Source organism: Antechinus flavipes, chromosome 1 (assembly GCF_016432865.1).
Source record: "Antechinus flavipes isolate AdamAnt ecotype Samford, QLD, Australia chromosome 1, AdamAnt_v2, whole genome shotgun sequence".
Classification (NCBI taxonomy): Eukaryota; Metazoa; Chordata; class Mammalia; order Dasyuromorphia; family Dasyuridae; genus Antechinus; species Antechinus flavipes.
Window position 1 is genome coordinate 416,322,033 of NC_067398.1, and position 19,136 is coordinate 416,341,168.

Consider the following 19,136-nt stretch of genomic DNA (forward strand, 5'->3'; position numbering starts at 1 on the left):
GCCATCCTTGGACTGAGAAGTCAAGAAATTGCCACTAATCCCATTCATTCATTTGCTCTGAGGCCTGCTCTGGTTTTCTGGGGCCTGATATGCTCTGGCTTTGACCACACTGGACTATAATCCTCTCTCATCTTGGTGAAACAGACCTTTTTGACAAGCTTCTTAAATTGTCTTGGACTAGAAAATTGTTTACTTCTTTTTTTTTGTAGGTTCTGCCATTCTAGAATTTGTTTAGAATTATTATTTAAACGTATTTGGAGAGGACTGAGAGCAAGCTCAGGAAAATCTTTGACTTTCTCCTCTATATTACCTCTGCCTCCTGAATTCATTTCTTTCTGATTACATATCCTTTAATGTATTGGGCTACATTTGAACCTCTCATAGCTTTTCTAATTTCTTCTGACTTTCAGTTTAATACAAATACTGTTCATTTAATTTTATTTGTTTGTTTTTTTGGTTGTGGTTATTGTTGTTCTCTAATGCTTAGAAGGTGGGCATATGAATTTCATTCCATGAACCATCATCTCTATTATTAGGCCCCTGTTACAAATGACAGGTTTGTTTTTCCAGTAACTTCATAGAAGGAAAACACTTTAAAAAACCTTATTTCTTCCTTTTTTATACTGTTAGTAGGTAGACTTTCAAGTCATTTACTATGAGTAATTTTTGCTTGATGAGTAATGAACATTTTTACTTTTATTTAGTTTATCATTGATGTATCTTCAAAGTGGATTATAGTATATCATTTTACCTTTTGTTTCTGGCCTAAGCATTTTTTACTTGTTGTGATAGTTTACTCAAGAGTGATAATTCACAATTTTATAATCTGTAATTAAGGACAAGGTACTATTTCCCACCATCAGGTTACTTATTTAATGAATTGTTAAGTGCAACAAGTTTCTAGGAGCTATCAAGCAGAATAAATGAACATGCTCACTGCTTCAGTGCTTGGAAAGAGTATCTTTTGAAAGAAGTTTTGGGTTATAATCCATAAAAAACTACTAGAAATGATTAAACCTGGCATTCCCAAATGCTTACATATAGGTTCCACCCTATTGCCATTTTCTGACTCAGAGAGTTTTAAAATTTGGCAAAAGCAGTTTATAAATCCCAGAGCTAAGTCTAGCAGTGATTTCTTTTTTACAGATGCTATTTTATCTTGTCCTCAACAAGGCCCTTTCATCTATCATGTTACCACAGTACTCAATTCGTTTTTTAAAGAAATTCCATTTTGCTTTGTTTGCCCCAAATCCATGATATTCTGGTTTGTAAGTGCTTTCCATAAATTTTTGTGGTAATAATGTCATTTTCTAACTAAGAACACATGCCAACATACTTTACAGCTCCTGTTCTGTGATGTTTGGCCAAATTCCTGGGACTTTGGCTATGACTCTACAATAATCTATTCAGCTTGAATGATCTTTTTGAATTTAGTAGGCATCATGGAACATGAAACAGGCTAAAATCTGGTTTATGCAGGTTCATAGGTGTGCCAGTTTTTTGATAGTTTTTGTCTTTTAAGACAGAGTATAGCTCTGTTCTCTTAACAACGTGTTCTACACTTGGAGGAAACATTATTTTAAAAGTATGTTTCCCAAACTTCCTTCTATTTTTTCTTTATTATTTTTCTTGAATTTCTCTTCATGGAGAAATGCTTCCTTAATTTGATTGATAGGAAGGAGAAATATAAAAGTGATTCCATGGTCACTAAAACTGTGACTATACATTGAGTTATTTGTTCATTGATTCATTCATTCAACAAATTTTAATACATAGAAGGGTGCCTCATATATGCTGGTAATCAACAATTTATTGAATAAACAAATAAATGAATCATTATTCAGATTAGTTTTCATTAGGCATTAATGTGTTATTAAACATCTACTTCAGTTATTGTGCTTACACAACAGTGAAGAAGGCAAGAAATGGGGGGGGGGATGATAATGCGCAAACACACAAAATTACCTGCTAAATATAACCTTTACTAATGTTTTTTCCTATATAAAGTCTCATACAGAATATCAAAATTTGCCAACTTCAAACCTTTATATGAAGGCTTTTTTCCTGTTCTTCAAAATCTAGTGCTCTATTGTTATTTCCATAAGGCTCTGGCTTTTAAAAGTTGGCACAGTGGATAAAGTTTAAAGTTTTCTCTTTACTAAAAATATTCTATTCTCACTGTACATAAAAAAGTTATTCATGCTCACAACAAGATAATTTTTAATAGTCTTGGAGATATCTGCTAAGTTATAGAAGAAAATATATCATTAAATGGTGATTTTAGAGATCACTTTTCTTTTAAGATACAAATGATCTCTCCAGCCAATGATTTTCAGGTTGATTTATTGTTTTCTTGGCTAGTTTCTTAGTGACAGCACAAACAGCCGTTCCAGAAGTCACAGTCCATCCATTTTAACTTGCTTGTTAATTAAGGTGAAAGAAGCAGTAGACCCTGAAAAATATAGTCTTTCATCTTTACAAAAATCTGAACATTTCAAAAGGAAGCAGTTCAAGTACTTGTGCTTTACATGATCTAGCACAATCCGTATCTAGTAGAAAGTTTGGCTAGTGATGTGAGGCTTTCATGAGCCCTCGAAGCTTTATCCAGAGGTGTTTTTTGACCCTAGAGCAGCATTACAGAAATAGGAGAGATAGACTGCTGTCAAGGTAACCGAAATACACACAACCCAATGATCCAATTTAAATTTTTAGCAATTCACTGGAGAACTGGATGTGCACACACTTGAAAGATCATTAGCTCTGGGCCAGGATTTTAACTTTCTATTTGGCATGGAGATCATTTCAGTCTCACTTTGTTGAGAGAAGCCATCAGATGAAGGGCATTCTGCATCTGAGCAGAGTGTTATATGCATGCATTAGAAACACTGCTTCCTAGTACTCTCTGTATTGTCAGTAAAGAAGTATTGTAGCCACTCTATAATTCATGCAGTGCTAGAGATTCTCTGGTAAAAGGCTTTCATTGCACTAAAAGCAATATTTATTCTTTTTTCTTTTGTTTTTCCTCCTTCACTTCAGGGAATTTTACTATCATTGAATTAATAATGTTGAGTTTCCAAACCTATGGCCTGGACATTAGTTTTTTGTTTGTTTGTTTTGTCTTTTTAATGTCCCCTAGATTTGCATCAATGGCTAATAACCCAGTATTTCTAAGTCAGTGGGTCACTAAATTGCATTTTGCTCTAAGTAAAAACAGGTAACTATTTTGTGATTCTCCATCACTTATTGCTTTTCTCATCTAAGCTTAAAGTATGAATTAGTATAATTATGATGTTCAAATTCTTAATCTTTTCCCTCAGAGATAAGCAAACATCTCTGGATTACTACAAAACACTTGATAAGAACATAAAGTAATTAGGTAAAAAATGTCATAAGGCAATTTCTAACTGGAATTTTTCTTCTAAAAATCATTATTATGTATGTAATAAAAAAATGTCACCTTGTTGCAAGATGTAATGGCTAATAATGTTAATCATCGAAGAACCAAATTTGTAGTAGTATATAATTTTAATTGTTATAATGCTTGTTTCCAATTAATGAAGTGTGTATGTATGCATATATATGTGTATATATATATATATACACATATGTGTGTGTACATAACTGTAAATGCATACATTTGTGTGTATGTGTGTGTGTGTCTGTGTGTGTCTGTGTGTGTGTGTGTGTGTGTGTGTGTGTGTGTGTGTGTAATCTGATAAATGAAGAGATAGAAAACTAAAAACAGAGACAGATAATTTTGACTTGTTTATTCAAAAAGATTGAAAGGCTAAGGATTTTTCTCCAGGAGAAATATAATCTATTAAGACTCATTAAATTCTTGACTTTAAGTAGTGGTAATGAAAAATGGAGAAGAAAATTTTTCTTAGAGGAGATCTCCACTCAAAATTTCCACAAAAGTTGATAGGATTTTCAGGTACTTTGAGTGTCTGATTTTCCATTTCCTGGCATAGGTAATATTTCCCTCTCAAAGCATCTATAAATTATCATATTCTATTGCTGTTGGTAAAACTGTGAAATCATTATTATTCCTCTTATAACTTTCTATTTTCCTTAACTCCAAATACAGAAATATTAATTATTTTTAAATATGTAAAGCATGAAATATATTGTTAAATTCATGTTTTCAGACATAGGAATATCCAAATATAGTTTGTTAATTAATCTCCTCATGTATAGAAGGTAAGATATCTTGTAAAGTCATGATACATTTTCCAGGTGGTTTATTACTGTCATTCTATTAAAACATGAATTTGAAGATTTAAATGTATGATTCTACTTGTTATACACATGTTCACTATTTCCTTGTGTGTTATATTCATCAGTATAAAAGATAAAGCCTAGAATTTTATTTCTTATAGCTAGAATGATAGGATCAAGACTTCTAGTACAAATTATACAAACTTCTTAGGTCGGTGTCAACATTAAAATTATCTTTCTCTTTCCATACAACTTTTCTTAAAAATATGTGATAATTTTAAACCACTTATTTTTTTTTAGTTGAAAGTATAATAGTACTTCTGGCCAAGATGCTGGAGAGAATGCACACATCTACTTAAGCTCTGTGTTTTCTCTCAGAATTTATTTCATGAGAAGCCTCGGAATTAGTACTTGACTGAAACAAAATCCACAAATAGTTACTAAGAGAAGACATCCTTGAAATTCGCCAGAAAAGGTCTGTTTTTGCTTGAGGGTGGGGATGGTTTTAGATCAGGCACAGGCTGAGGACAGGCAGCAGCAGAGAGAGCACAGCAGGTAGCTCACAGCCCAGCAGACTGAAGGGGGTGGGGTGTAATCTTAGCCATCTTTGCGGGGAGAGCTTCACCACTGTATTGGATACTTTGCCCTGGCAGCAAGCCAGTAGACAAGCAGAGAAGCTAAAAGCACAAGGGATAAAGAATACAACCCTGAACAGCTAGAGTCACTTGGGACCTGGCCATCCCTCCCCCACAGTGTCTCAGCATGCTCTCAGAGTCTCAGAGCACAGACACAGTGCAGCCATTTCTGTCCTGCTAGTGCATCACTGCTGCCCCCTGCAGCTGTAGAGGAAGCTTGGTAATGCCATCCAGACCCCCCCCTCCCCAACCCCCCTCAAAAAAAAAAAAGCAGATTGTATTTGTTTTTTTCTGAGTTTGTTTTCTTTGATTCTTCTCTGACAAAATGAGGAAAAAAATTTAAACGGATCCTAACCATTGATAGCTTCTATATGGAAAGAGCAGACTTTAATCCCTGAGGAGACCAAAAACAGACTGTCTCTAGATGAATCCCCAAAGATGAATATGATCTGGTCCTCAACACAGAAGACTCTCTTAGAAGAAATTAAAAAGGCTCTCAAAAGATAGCTAGAAGAAAAGTGGGGAAAAGAAAGGGAAGCTTGGCAAGAGAGTCTGAAGAAGTCATCTCACTCATTTAAAGATAGAGTTGATAAAGAAATCAAATCCTTGAAAAACAAAATTAGTGAACTGGAAAAAGAAAATAGCTCTCTAAAAAATAAAATTGGCAAAATGGAAAAAAATTCCATAGAACAAAACAACTCACTTAAAAATTCAATTGAACAATTAGAAAAGGATATTTTGAAAGTGAGTGAAGAAAATAATTAATTAAAAATCAGAATTGAACAGATGGAATTGAATGACTCAAGGAGACATCAAGAATCAGTCAAGCAAAACCAAAAAAATGAAACAATGGGGAAAAAAATGTCAAATGCCTTCTTGGGAAAACAACAGACCTGGAAAATAGATCTAGGAGAGACAATCTGAGAATTATTGGACTCCCTGAAAAATATGATGAAAAAAAGACCTTGGTGTTGGAATCCTTACTAACTGTTAACTAATTAGAGTTGATCTAATCTTACAAGAAGATGTTTTGGGCAGAACCTGAAACAAGGTACTAAGTAGAACTAATTAATACAAGGCTTGTGTTCACACCTTTACTCATTGGAGTTCAATGAGTTCACACCTCCCTTGAAGCTCTTTGGGAGCATAAATAGAGCTTCAATGGGCCAGTCAAAGAAGTTCTTCAGAGGAAGACGCTACAAGTCGAGATTTCACTGGAATGACATGAAGACTGGAGCTGGCTGGAGGCTGAAGAAAGCAGAGGCAGAGGCTGAAGGACCAGACCTTTGGATTTAAAGACATTTGGAGAGAGCTCTTGGAACCAAGCAGAGAGATAGGCCTCTAAGCTAACCGGGCTATATTGGAGATAATAAAAGATCTGAACTTTTATCACCTGGCTGCTTTTTGAGAAGAAAAAGCTCACCACATTTTGGCGCCCAACGTGGGGCCAACAAAATCCTGATTCCAGGGAAGGCACCCAGAGAGAACCTTTATAATATTTTAAAGAAGAACAAGAACCCAACATTTGAACTACAACATTTTGGCGCCCGAACAGGGACTAACAGACCCCTCAGTGGATTTCAGTGGAAAAGCTACGATCCTGATTCAAGTGGAAAAGCCTCTGATCCTGATCCAGTGGAAAAGACTCTTCAATCCAGAAATTAGGGTGAGTGCAACAAAGAAATTTTGTTAGAAGAGTTAAAGTAGAATTTCAGCTAAGATGGGACAGATATTTAGAAAACAGCCTGTTTCTGTTCAAGGAAAATGTTTAGAGAGCATTGTCAAAATTATGGAAAGCCAAGGTTTAATTATAAGTTTACAGCAAATCACTGAACTTTTACAAACTGTAAAGGACATATGTCCTTGTTTCTCTCTTGATAAGGAATTAGATCTAAATGAATGGAAATTGGTTGGAGAGGATCTTTGTCAATTCTATGATAAAAATAGACCTAACTCAATAATTAATACATATAATGTAATACAATTGGCTATAAGAAGTTATTTAAGTGATAGAATGATGAAAAGGAAAGTACAGGAGGAAGAAGTGCCAACTTTACTAGGTGAAAAGGAGGACAAATCAGATGAGAATGGAGTTAATTACAATTCTGAGTGTGATACTTCACAGCAGGAGGAATTAGATGATACCACATCTCATGACCCTCCCCCTGCAATTAACCCTTCATGTGTGGAACAAGGGGGAGGGAGAGAGACAGAAACACAGTCAGCTTCTCCTGTAAAGCAGAATTTGACAAGATTAGAAAAAGCATTAATTAAAGCAAAAAATGAAGGAGAAGATATATCTGATTTTATAAATACATATCCTGTGATTGAAGAGCTCAACTCCTCAGGTCAAAAAGGGAGAAGATACACTCCTTTTAATTTGGAAAAAATTAAAGATTTGAAAAAGGGTTGCACTCTTTATGGGGCTACATCATCTTATGTGAAGATGTTACTGGATAATTTGTCTTATGAAATCTTAACCCTGAATGACTGGAAATCCATCGCTAAAACATGTCTTGAACCGGGACAAAATTTATTGTGGCTTTCAGAGTTTCATGAATTATGTAGGATTCAAGCCCAATGCAATAGGCAAACAGGAGCTATTGTACAAGTTGCTTTTGACCAACTAACTGGAGAAGGTCAGTATGCAGAGAGTTCAGAACAGATTTATTATCCCATAACAGTGTATGAGCAAATTTCTAAGGCTGCAATAAAAGCTTGGAATTCTCTCCCTGGACAGAAAGATGGAAATAATGCTTTCACAAAAATAGAGCAAGGTCCCAATGAACCTTTTGCAGATTTTATGGGACGTTTGCAAACAGCTGTAATAAGAACCATTGGAGATAATGCTGCCACAGAAATAATGACTAAACATTTGGCTAAGGAAAATGCCAATGAGGTTTGCAAAAGAATTATATGGGGGCTAGACAAAGATGCTCCTTTAGAGGAAATCATAAGACGCTGTGCCACAGTGGACACAAATGCTTATTATGCCCAGACTATGATGAACATGGAAAGACAAGGTCCTTCTTGGCAGAGGATTTCTAGAGAAACTCGTCGATGTTTTCAGTGCGGAAAAATTGGACATTTGAGAGATCATTGTAGATATGGAGATAGAGTGAGAAGACAGGGTGAGAGAAAACCCAAAACCCCATGTCCAAAATGTAACCGAGGCTTTCACTGGGCCTCTAAATGTATATTGATCCAGAGGAACGAGAGGCAGGACCCAGCTCTAAAGTATCAATCAAAGGACAGGTGGGGCATGATAGCAGCTGAGGTTACACCCAGAGAGACTTTAGAAATTCAGAACTCTGATGTCATCAACCAACAGAAAAGCAATCAGGATTACAGTTGGGAAGAATACAGGCCTTTTAAGACAACAAGACAATATCCAATACAAACAACTCCAATGTAATTACCAGATGATGAGGAGAAATCCCAAATTTGGTAAATAGAAGGGAATTAGGTTAATTGCTTGGGGAAGAGGATCTGCTTATATTTCCACAGGTGGAAAAGGCTAACAATGAGACTGTCAAAAGAACTTTAAAATCTTCAGCTTTCAGTTCCTGAAAAACCAGCAAGAATCATTGGGTTCCCTGAGATGAAAAATTGTTGATGAGACTTTTTGCAGTACTTCAGAGCTTACAGGAATTATTAGATTCCTGGCACATGAAGTAATGGACAATGGATTGCTTATGGACTATTTCTAGGACTTATGGACATGTGTAAATTTTCAGGTTGATTTATGTTGTTACATTACTACCAGCCTGTGTTATATTGCTATGTGCTTATGTAAATTATGTATAATGCCTCCCATATTGATGGATTTATGTATACCATGTATATCATATTGATGGATTTATGTGAACCCCTTCAGAAACCCACTAATCTGACTAGATTTCCTATGTTTTAAAACAAAAGAAAGGGGGAGATGTTGGAATCCTTACTAACTGTTAACTAATTAGAGTTGATCTAATCTTACAAGAAGATGTTTTGGGCAGAACCTGAAACAAGGTACTAAGTAGAACTAATTAATACAAGGCTTGTGTTCACACCTTTACTCATTGGAGTTCAATGAGTTCACACCTCCCTTGAAGCTCTTTGGGAGCATAAATAGAGCTTCAATGGGCCAGTCAAAGAAGTTCTTCAGAGGAAGACGCTACAAGTCGAGATTTCACTGGAATGACATGAAGACTGGAGCTGGCTGGAGGCTGAAGAAAGCAGAGGCAGAGGCTGAAGGACCAGACCTTTGGATTTAAAGACATTTGGAGAGAGCTCTTGGAACCAAGCAGAGAGATAGGCCTCTAAGCTAACCGGGCTATATTGGAGATAATAAAAGATCTGAACTTTTATCACCTGGCTGCTTTTTGAGAAGAAAAAGCTCACCACACCTTGGTTACTATTTTCCAGGAAATGATCAAAGAGAACTGCCTAGAAGTCATAGAAAAGAGGGTAAAATAGAAATTGAAAGAATTCATCGATCACCTACTGAAAGGGACCCAAAAATGAAAACACCAAGAAATATAGTGGCCAAAGTTCAGAACTATCGGATGAAGTAAAAAATACTGCAAGCTGCTTGAAAAAAATCAATTCAAATATAGAGGACCCACAATAAGGATTATTCAAGACCTAGCAGCATCTACATTAAGATCAAAGGGCCTGGAATATGATATTCTGAAAGGCTAATGAACTTGATATGCAGCCAAAAATAACTTACCCTGCCAAAATGAGCATCTTTTTTTTCCAGGGAAGAAGATGGACATTCAACAAAATAAGTGAATTTCACCTATTTTTGATGAAAAAACTGGAACAAACAAAAAGTTTGATCTACAAATATAGAACTCAAGAGAAACTGAAAAAGGTAAAAAGAAATCTTGGAAACTATATTTTGGCTATAAAGATATGTAAAGGATATGTATACCTTGTTCTAGAAACTAAAAGTGGAAAGAAAATTGAACCCATAAAAGGGTAAAGTGAGGGTACTACATCTCACAAAGAGGCAAAGGAAACCTAATATATCAGAGAGAAAGAATGGAGGGGGATGGACATAGTGTGTATCTTACTGCCATCAAAATATGCTTAAAGAAAAAAAAAAAAAACATTAGACATATTTGATTTATGATGAAACTTCTCCTATCTCATTGAAAAGCAGGAGGGGAAAAGTGAAAAGGGAAGGAATAAGCTAAATAGAAGGGAATACAGAAATTGTGAGAAAAAGGAGTAAGATAGAGGGAGTAACTCTAAGGTAGTGGGAGGTATACTACAAAGGGAGGGTTGTGAAAAGCAAGTGGTGCTCACAAGTTTAATACTAGGGAGGGGATAAGGGGGAAAGAAGGGAGAAAAGCATAAACAGGGGTTAACAAGATGGCAAGTAATATAGAATTGGTAATTTTAACCATAAATGTGAATGGGGTGAACTCCCCCATAAATAGGAAGCAGTTAGCAGAATGGATTAAAAGCCAGAATCCTACAATATGTTATTTACAGGAAACACACCTGAAGCAGGGAGATACATACAAAGTAAAGGTAAAAGGTTGGAGCAGAATCTGCTTCAGGTGAAGTCAAAAAAGCAGGCATAGCCACCCTGATCTCAGATCAAGCAAAAACAAAAATTGATCTAATTAAAAGAGATAAGGAATGACACTATATCTTGCTAAAGGGTAGCATAGATAATGAAGCAATATCAATATTAAACATATATACACCAAGTGGTGTAGCATCTAAATTCTTAAAAGAGGCTGCAAGAAGAAATAGATAGCAAAACTATAATAGTGGGAGATCTTAATCTTGCACTCTCAGAATTAGGTAAATCAAACCACAAAATAAATAAGAAAGAAGTCAAACAGATAAATAGAATACTAGAAAAAATAGATATGATAGATCTTTGGAGAAAACTAAATAGAGACAGAAAGGAGTAGACTTTCTTCTCAGAAGTTCATGGAACCTATACAAAAATTGACCATATATTAGGACATAAAAACCTCAAACTCAAATGCAGTAAGGCAGAAATAGTAAATGCATCCTTTACAAACCACGATGCCATGAAAATTACATTCAATAAAATGCCAGGGGAAAATAGACAAAAAAATAATTGGAAATTAAATAATCTCATCCTAAAGAATGATTGGGTGAAATAGCAAATCATAGACATAATTAATAACTTCACCCAAGAAAATGACAATAATGAGACGTCATACCAAAATGTGTGGGATGCAGCCAAAGCAGTAATAAGGGGAGGATGTATTCTGATGGAAGTGGATTTCTTCGACAAAGAGAAGCTGTAACTTAGTTCCAATTGATCAATGATGAACAGAAGCTGCTACATCCAAAGAAAGAACACTGGGAAATGAATGTATACTGTTTGCAGTTTTGTTTTTCTTCCCAGGTTATTTTTACCTTCTAAATCCAATTCTTCTTGTGCAACAAGAAAACTGTTTGTTTCTGCACACATATATTGCATTTAGGATATACTGTGACATATTTAACATGTAAAGGACTGCATGCCATCTCGGGGAAGGGGTGGAAGGAGGGAGGGAAAAAGTCGGAACAGAAGTGAGTGCAAGGGATAATGTTGAAAAAAATTCCCGAGGCATATGTTCTGTCAATAAAAAGTTATAATTATATATAAAAAATATTAGCAACATTCTTTCTCAGACAGATACTTCTGTTCATAATGCTTTCAGCCAGTCTTCAAGGAGACAATAGAAATTATTCTTTAGCTTTTGGTGTTTCATATTACTGCTGATATGAAAACTGCATTATTTTTTTCAATATCATATATATCTTTTAAAAAATCTTTTTTTTCTCTCAAGAAACATTTTTGCAACTCCTATTTGTATTCCTAGAATATGTCTGACTACAATTCTTAGTAATCCCTATTCTCAGGGTAGCTCTGAGAGGTTAAATTTTGAATTAAAATCATCCATGTCTGGACAATAAAGCAATTAACTAAATAATTACTGATTTTTCTCCTTCTATTTAAAGCCCACAAAGGCATCATTAGCTTGTTTGATTACCTAATCATATTCTATTTCTATTTCAATTAAAGAGAACTTCATTCCTGACTGTGATCATGTAGTCTAAATATTATTACATGGTTAAAACATCTTATCATGTTTATTGTTCAATGTGAATGAGGTAATGAATATAAAAATTCTTCCCTTTCACAGTAATAAATAACGTCTGATCTTTTAGTCCCTTGAATCAAAGCATTTTGAGGAATGTATCAATATCTTATTAAAAAAATATAGCTTGACCTTTATGGTATGAGGGGTTCAGATATTTCTTCTATTACAGCAAAACTATTTGTATATTTTATACTCCAATATAATAATCAAATCTTTGAAGTCAGGAACCTTTTTTGTGTTTCTTGATTTTCTCAGTGTTTAGCACAGTTTCTGGCACATCATAAGTAATTATTGTTGAATTGTCTTATTAAAAATCATTACACTTATATATTACACATGTATTTATATTTTAAAGATACAGAAAGAAGATTGATATTGGGGTAAAGCTATATATATATATATATATGTGTGTGTATATATATATATATATATATATATATATATATATATATATACACATATATATACATACAACATTTGTATGCATGTACATGTATTTTTTAATATTTAGAATTATAACATTTGGTGTAAATGATAAAGAAATAATTATAATGCAAAAAGCAATCAGTCCCTAAAAACTAAACCCATTATCTAAATTTTGAGATGTGATATTGGGGGAGGAACAAAAAAAAAAGTAAGAATGCTAGGTAAGTTCAATTAATTAGAAATTAATTTATTCTGAGACCAATATTGGTTATGTAAAGTTACATTAAAAAAAAAAAAAACAGAAACATCAATTCTTAATCTTCTGGAAATATATCATTGTACTTGGACCTGACTTCCAAAATACACATACCAAATATGTTTATGTAATTAGCTAAATCTATTAATATCTCAGTATGTTCCAACTCTGTATCATAGCAGCATTTGAACAAAGAGATTGGCTAAAAGGTGGAGAACAGACAAGAACTAACTCAACCTCTCCTCCAAACTGCTCCAAATTTCTTTAAACAATGACTCTAAAAAAACTTTTGAGCATCAGAACATAAAAAAAAAGATGGGCTAAAATGTTTTCCAGCTGGAGGCAACTTAGAAGATCAGCAGAAAAGGTTTGAGATATTAGAATGGGAGTTGAGAATTCAGTCCCAGTGCAAGCTACAATAGCAAGGCCCCAGCCCCAGCCTCAGACTCATTGAACCTAACCTTTGAATCAGCCACAGTACTGGTGGCTTCCAAACCTCTCAGTCCAGAGTCATCAAAGAGGACCTAGGTCAGCAGAAAAAAGTCTTTAGGACTAGGGTGGGAGCCTAGCATACAATCCCAGCGCAGGGCATGTTAGTACAGCTCTAGCCCAGTCCCAGTTCCAGATCTGGACTTCAATATCAGTGAGTTGGAACCTCTAAAACAGCAGCATTGCTGGAGTTTTCTGGATTTCTCAGTCCAGGGACTCCAGAGAATACTCAGATGTTCAGCAGAGAGGGCCTGTGGCACTAGAGCATTTCAGTGCAGGCCACATCAGCACAGCCCTGGTCAGCAGAGCCCCAATCCCAGCAACCACACTAAATTTTACAAATACTAGGGGCAAGAGGAACTCCTCATAGCTCCAAGGCAGAAAACAGTGCTTGTGGTCAGGTTCCTAGAAGAATCTCTGAAAACAGTTGCTGCACAAAATCCCTGAAACTTGAGACAGTGTACCCTCCACCCTGGAAACAAAGCCATATGTTAATTAAGAGTTAATAGAAGATTAATAGACTAGGAAAATGGACAGTAAAAGAAAAATATTTCTGATCACTGAAAGTCATTATGGTGACAAGAAAGATCAAAAACACACACTCAGAAGATGATAACAAAATCCTGCATCCAAAACGTCTGAGAAAAATAAAAAATTAGGTTTAGGCCATGGAAGAGTTCAAAAGGGGGTTTGAAAATCAAATAAGAGAGATAAAGGAAAAATTAGGTAATTTGGAGCAATGCAAAAGAAAATACAAAAGCTAATGAGAGGAGTAACATAAAAAATAAAATTGGACAACTGAAAAAGGAAATACAAAAGTTCACTGAGGAAAATAAATCCTTAAAAAAAATAGAATCAACCAAATGGATGCTGACTTTAATGAGAAATTAAGATACAATAATGAAAAACAATTGAACAAATAGAAAAAGAAGTGTGAAATATCTCAATGGAAAAACAACTGACTTGGAAAATAAATACAGGGGAGATAATTTTAAAATGATTGATCTGCCTGAAGGTAAGATTAAAAAAAAGATCCTAGGCACCATCTTTCAAGAAATTCTAAAAGAAAATTGTCCTGATATTCTAGAACCAGAAGGTTAAATAGAAATTGAAAGAATCCACAAATCATGCCTTGAAAGAGATCCCAAAATAAAAACTCCAAGGGATGTTATAACCAAATTCTGAAATTCACAAGTCAAGGAGAAAATACTGCAAGCATCCAGAAAGAAATAATTCAAGTATAGTGAAGCTATAGTCAGGATAACACATGTTTTAGCAGCTTCTATATTAAAAGACCATAGGGTTTGGAATATGATATTCTGGAGAGCTATTGAGCTAGGATTACAATCAAGAATCACTTACCCAGAAAAACTGAATTTATCCTTCAGAGGAAAAGAGTCTTTCAATAAAATAGAGGATTTTCAAACATTTATTATGAAAAGGACAGAGGAAAGTAGAAAATTTGGTTTCCATTTACATGACTCTGTAGAAGCATAACAAGGTAATCAGGAAAGTGATATCATAAGGGACTTAATAAAATTTATATTTACATTCCTCCATGGCAGGATGATATTTATAAATCATTAGAACTTTTTCATTATTATGACAGTTAGAAGAAATATATAGATAGAAAACACTGGTATGAATTAAAGGTGAAGGGATAATATATTTTTTTAAATGATGAAATTAAGAGATATGAGAGAGGTGTACTTAGGGAAAAGGAAAGGAAAAAGTGAAATGCTGCCAATTATCTGCCATAAAAAAGAGGCAAGAAAAAGCTTTTCAATTGGAGAGGAAGATATAAAGGTTTGAAACTCTGAGTTGATGCACTGTGATCAGACAACCTACCCCATAAGGCTAATTACCAATTGGACAATACTCCATTAGCATATGCTTGGAAAATGGTCCTTCCCACTATTCTGTGCTGGTTCAATTTTTTGGTGTATATAGAGAATTGTGGGAAGGATTAAGGGGTGGAGTAAGATAAGCCAGAGTCATTTTGGCAGTAGACAAAGAGAAGGAAGGTTGTGGAGATTCTGTGTCCATCCTGTTTATTTCTACCCCTAAAGACCAAGAATAAAGACCAAGACTTTTGCTTATTCTGATTCTGGCTGATTCTAAGGCATCCAGGGTACTAACTTGGTCTTCACAGGAAGAGAGGAAAAAGAAGGTGAGTGAGTGAACCTTATTCTAATCAGAATTGGCTCACAGAGGAAATAATATACATACTCAAATTGGGTATAGAGATCTATCTTGCCAAGTAGGAAAATAGGGAAGGAATAAGAGATGGGGTGGGGGAGGGTGATAAAATAAGGATATATCATAGGAGGGACAATCAGTACCAAAACACTTGAGGAAGGATAGTGTGAAAAGAGAAAGAATAAATGGAGGGAAATACAGTTAACAATAGTAATTGTAAAATGAATTTCAAAGAAAATTTCTCTGATAAGACCTCATTTTTCAAAAAAGAGAGAACTGAGTCAACTTTATAAAAGTTTATAAAGTTTATAAAAAGTAAGAGCTATGTCCCAATTGATAAATAATCAAAAGATATGATGTCTCACAAAGGGCTATAAATCATGCATGCCTTAAGACCTAACAATGCCACTATCTAAGATATAAATTTCAAGATATATTTTTAAAATTAAAAATGACCTATATTCACAAAAAGTGCTCTCTTCTCAGGGCAAATATATTGGAAATTGAGGGGATTCCCACCAATTAGGACATGATTCAATAAACTGATATGTATTTGCGATGGAAAATTATTGTTCTATTGGAAATGAGGAGTGGGATGTTTCAGAAAAAAAAAAAGACAAACAAAAAAGCCCAAATAACAACACAACAACCTGGAAAGTCCTCATAAACTCAAGCAAAGTAAAATGTACTGTATGCAAAACAATTGCTATATTCCAGGATGACCAGCAATAAAGGACTTTGTTATTGTCAGTAGTACAATCATCAATGACTACTCAGAAGGACATGATGAAAAATCACATTCTATCCAAGACCTGATATTCTCTTTCTCTCTCTCTCTCTCTCTCTCTCTCTCTCTCTCTCTCTCTCTCTCTCTCTCTCCTTAATTTTCATGGGGTTTTAGTTTTCATTAGGGTGGGAGATCTATGTTTTCTTCTTTCACAGCTTGACTTGTTTTGCATACCTTCATGTGTTGTTTCTTAATTTCATATGAGAATAAGGGAGAGAACCCAGAAGTCAAAAATTAAAAAAAAAAAATAAAAGAAATTATTTTGGATGTAATTGGGAAAAGATGTAAAAAAAAAATATTTTTAAAAAAAAAAAACAAAGAAAATGCATTGTTTTTTTGGCAGAAACGTGTTCTTTTCCACTGGTACTTTCACTTCTAAATACCTAGTTGTGGGGACTGAGTTAACACCCTGGATACTTTAGAATAAACCAGTGTCAGGATAAGCAAAAAATTCTTGGTCTTTATTCTTAGTTGAAATGAAAGAAATGGACACAGGAATCTCCTTTTCCTCACTCTGCCAGAAGTCACACTCGCTTGTCTTATTCCACCTTCTAATCCCTCCTCCAAATCTCTCTCTATACCAACAGATCAAGCCAGCACAGAATAGTGGGGCCGGCCATTTTCTAAACATATGCTATTGCTATTAGAGTATTATCCAATAAGTAATTAGCCTTAAGTGCTCTGCTGTTGGAGTGCATCTGCTCAGTTTCAGCCCATTACAACCAGTAGCATCAATTCCCTCTCTTTTTTAGGAACATTAACAATAAAGTGCACAAATTCAACAAATATACAAATGCAATGTTTGATTATTATGTTATATATATATATATTATTGATCATTCCTCATTATAATGCATATATCCTCAAGAAATATTTTATTATAATACTTCTAGTTTGTTTAAATATTATATAATTTTGGAGTTAGTAAGGGTCTTAGTTATGCTTTAGTTCATTAGTATCAAAGTTACAAATGTCTCTGTATCAAATATTGCCTTAGAAAACTATAAATATACATTATCTGTATGGTTTTGTGTTTTTATTTATTTTGTTAAATGTTTATCAATTATTTTTAAATTGAGTTTGGGCTATAATATATATAGATCTTATCTGCAACAAACTAAATCCTAAAGAGGTTAAGTGATTTTCCTATGCTGAGTTAATTAAAGGATAACTATTGTGGGAATTAATGGGGAAAAAATGAAATGAAGGTGGCCTAGCTGTACCAGATCTAAAACTATATTATAAAGCTGCCATCACCAAAACCATTTGTTATTGGCTAAGAAATAGACTAGTTAATCAGTGGAATAAATTAGGTTCACAGCACAAAATAATCAATAACTATAGCAATCTAATATTTGACAAACCAAAAAGCTTCAACTTTTGGGATAAGAATACACTATTTGACAAAAACTTCTGGGAAAATTAGAAATTAGTATGGCAGATAATAGGCATTGGCCCACACTTAACACCATACACCAAGGCAAGATCAAAATGGATTCATGATCTAGGCATAAAGAATGAGATTTTAAATAAATTAGAAGAACACAGGATCATTTACCTCTCAGACCTATAGAGGAGGAAGGAATTTGTGACCAAAGAAGAACTAGAGATCATTATTCATCACAAAGTAGAAAATTTTGATTATATCAAATTGAAAAGCTTTTATAAAAAGAAAACTAATGAAGACAAAATCAGAAGCCAAGTCATAAACTAGAAAAACATCTTTATGGTTACAGGTTCTGATAAAATGCTTCATCTCCAAAATATAGAGAAAATTGATTCTAATTTATAAGAAATCAAGCCATTCTCCAAGTAATAAATGGTCAAAGGATATGAACAATTTTCAGATGATGAAATTGAAACTATTTTTAGTCATATGAAAAGGTATTCCAAATCATGATTGATCAGAGAAATGGAATTTAAGAAAACTCTGAGATACCACTATACACCTCTCAACAACAATACTAAATTTGGATCAATTATGATGGAAGTAGCTATTCTCAACAATGAGAGGATCCAAATCAGTTCAAATTGATTAATAATGTACAGAAACATCTATACCCAGTGAAAGAACACTGGGAAATGAATGTGAACCACAAAATAGCATTTATCCTCTTTCTGTTATTGTTTGCTTTCATTTTTTTTCAGGTTATTTTTACCTTCTTTCTAAATCCGATTTTTCTTGTGCAACAAGAGAAATTTATAAAAATATACACATATATTTTATTTAAGATATACTTTAACATATTTAACACATATGGGACTACCTGCCTTCTATAGGAGGGAGTGGAGGAAGGAGACAGACAGTTGGAACAGAAGGTTTTTCAAGGGTCAATGTTGAAAAATTACCCATGCATATGTTTTGTCAATAAAAAGGTATAATAAAAAAATAAAAAAATAAATTAGGGCTTGACCCATACCTAACATCAAATACCAAGATAACATCTAAATGGGTTCATGATTTAGACATAAAGAGTGATATTATAAATAAATTACAGGAACATAGGATAATTTACCTCTCAGTTTATGGAGAAGATAGGAATTTGTGTCCAAAGAAAAACTGGAACTGGTAATTTAATACCCTATAAACAATTTTGATTATATTAAATTTAAAAGTTTTCATACAAATAAAATTAATGCAGACAAGATCAGAAGGGAAGCAATAAATTGAGGAATTTAAGGATTCTGATAAAGGCCTCATTTCTAAAATATATAGAGAATTAACTCAAATGTATTAGAATACAAGCCATTCTCCATTTGATAAATGTTCCAAGGATATAAACAGACTATTTTCAGATGATGAAATTAAAACTTTTTCTAATCATATGAGAAAGTGCTCAAAGCACTATTGATCAGAGAAATTCAAATTAAGATTATCTGAGATACCTCTTCATATCTCTCAGATTGGCAAAGATGACAGGAAAAGACAAGGACAAATATTGGAGGGGATGTGGGAAAACTGGGACACTAATACATTGTTGGTGGAGTTGTGAATGGAT